This window comes from Aplysia californica, unplaced genomic scaffold (assembly GCF_000002075.1).
Source record: "Aplysia californica isolate F4 #8 unplaced genomic scaffold, AplCal3.0 scaffold00853, whole genome shotgun sequence".
Classification (NCBI taxonomy): Eukaryota; Metazoa; Mollusca; class Gastropoda; order Aplysiida; family Aplysiidae; genus Aplysia; species Aplysia californica.
The window spans coordinates 36,364-39,304 of NW_004798123.1; the positions used below are offsets into that span (position 1 = coordinate 36,364).

General features: G+C 34.6%; 1 protein-coding gene across 1 annotated transcript in view; it reads right to left on the reverse strand.

Annotated features, from left to right (window-relative positions):
* The window catches only part of LOC101850913, a gene marked incomplete in the record, with an annotated part of 24,612 nt that overhangs the window by 11,086 nt on the left and 10,585 nt on the right, over positions 1-2,941 (reverse strand).

Below are 2,941 nucleotides of genomic sequence, written 5' to 3' on the forward strand. Positions count from 1 at the left end.
CAATTCCACTTTCTGCCCCCACCCCCTCACCTCCTTTGCCCCCTCCTCTGGGCTCCTGACTCTTTCTGCAGCCTTTCTACTGCTACTCCTTGGCTCCTCCCTACTGCTGTCTTTCTGCCACACTCCTGATCTTCTGGTAGGAAAGATCTACACATAGCTTTCTCGTACAAGGGCGACAAATCTCGGAGGGCCCGTGTGCATGTTGCGCACGTTAAAGATCCCTTGGTGGTCTAAAATCGATTTGAGTAGGCTTCGGCCGCCACCCGGGCAAAATTCAAAATTTCCTACCAACTGAAAATATTAGGTGTGTCCCGCGCGCTCATAAGACCTAATGCAGTTGCGAGCGCCGTAAAACACTTTACAAAAACAAACGAAACAAGTAGACCGTGGCCAACCAGGCAGATAGTCAAGTGGGCATGGCTCCCGGTACGTCCTTAACATTCTCTGAAAGAGTTTTCATGACACCTATTATTCTACATTATTGCTATTATTATGGTTACTACTTTTTATGTTATCATAATGTGTATTTATTTGAAATTATTATTATTATTATTATTATTATTATTATTATTATTATTATTATTATTATTATTATTATTATTATTAATATTTTTATTGTTGTTGTTGTTGTTATTATTATTATTATTATTATTATTATTATTATCATCATCATTATTATTATCCTTGCTATTATTATCATCATCATTATTATTATTATTATTATTTTATTGTTGTTGCTGTTATCGTTGTTGTTATTGGTTTCGTTGTTATTATTATTTTTACATTTTGTAACTACTGTTATCATTTTTCATGTATTTATATTATTGCAATTATTAATGTTAAATTATTATTATTACTATTATATGATTATTATGTATATTATCATTATTATTATTATCATTATTATCGATATCATTATTATCATATTTTTATTATTAGACTATTATTATCTTTTTAGTATTATTATTTTTATTGTTATCATCATCATTGTTATTATGATTATTTTCATATTATAGAAGGTATAGGTGGAGAAAGAGAGAAAGACAGAGGTCTTCTGCGTGCAAGGGCAAAGTTGCTTACAGCTACACCACACATGCCAGTTTTGTAGAACGTTTAGCGTTAACTAAACAGCAGCAACAATGATAGCAACAGCAGCAGCAGCTGCAACAGCAGCAGCAACAACAAAAACAATGACAACGACAACAACAACAATAACAACAACAACAACAAAAACAAAGAAAAAAAACAGACGTCCCTGACTTAAAACTTAACAAAGACACGTTCTCTGCTCTCTCACATAAAAGTAAAAACAAACAAAAATTAATGCTGTTAGCGCCCCCTGGTGTCGTACTCAACTGCGTTTGGAAATGGTCCTGGTTTGAACCTTTGCGTAGGCACAGTTTGCAATAGCAATAACATACAATCGTGAACAAAGGAGAAAAACGACCACCATACCTGAGATGACCGGTCCGCAGTCAGCATTTGCTGCAGGAAAGAAGAAAAAGAAAATAAGTTATAAATACAGCGGGATAACGTCAATTGTGAGGCAGCGTGGTGGAATCAGGCTCTCGTCAATGTTTGGGCATGTAGAGCTATTGGTACCATCTTAAAGCTTGTTCACTTGTCTTTATTAGAATGAAAAAAAGATCCATTTATCCTGAAGACAAGTCGAGATATTTGCGAAAGGAAGTGGGGGTCACTTGTTTTCAGAGGTAAAATTAGTGAGAAAATGGCCGCCAAAGGTTAGTTATTTCCTTAACTTAACAGTCCGTGGTAACTGAAAATTTAAATTTTCTGTGCCTTTAATCAACGTTTATCAGAAAAATCCACACACAGAAATGAGTTCTTTAATGCTCATGAAAGGTGTTGAGATGACAAACAAAAATTTGATTAAAATTCACAAACCTGCGGGAAAAAGCAAGTTTCTCATTTTGATTATTTTGACGAGAGCCTGATTCCACCACGCTGCCTCACATATACAGGCGGCATTCTGTCATACAAGCCAAGTAACCACAAACATGAGCAGGAAATTACAAAATACCACAATGTATAAGACACTCCTCCTCCCCCCCCCAAAAAAAAAAAAAAAAATTCAAAAAAAATTCAAGAAAACAATTGTGAGGCAGCGTGGTGGAATCAGGCTCTCGTCAAAATAATCAAAGTGAAGAAACTTGCATTTTCAGGAAGGTTTGTGAACTTTTATCAAATTTTTGTTTTTTGGCTCAACACCTTTCATACCCAAAAAAGAACTCATTTCTATGTGGATTTTTCTGAGAAAAGTTGATTAAAGGCACAAAAAATGTAAATTTTCGGTTACCACGGACTCTTAAGCTAAGGATATCCAATCTTTGTCGGCCATTTTCTCATTAATTTCACCTCTGAAAACAGGTGACCCCCACCTCCTTTATTCTCAAATATCTCCACTTGTATTCAAGATAAACGGACATTTTTTTTCATCAAAATAAAGATACAATTGAACAAGCTTTAAGATGATACCAATAACTCTACATGTCCAAAAATTGACGAGAGCCTGATTCCACCACGCTGCTTCACAATTGTGAAATATACAAGAATAAAATTACTACAAAAAAGAAAAGATTCTTTGATTGATTTTGTCTTGTAGGGGCAGGAACGCTTCTACCATTCAAGAAAAAGGCTACCCTTATTTCTATTTAGCTCACCTTCACCTAGTTTTATAAGGGAAACTGAAAGTCGGATTGTGAAAACAGTAGGTGAGTCGAGCATACTGATATGATGATGATGATGATGATGATGATGATGATGATGATGATGATGATGATGATGATGATGATGATGATAATGATGATGATGATGATGATGATGATGATGATGATGATAATGATGATGATGATGATGATGATGATGATGATGATGATAATGATGATGATGATTATTATCATTATTATTATTATTATTATTA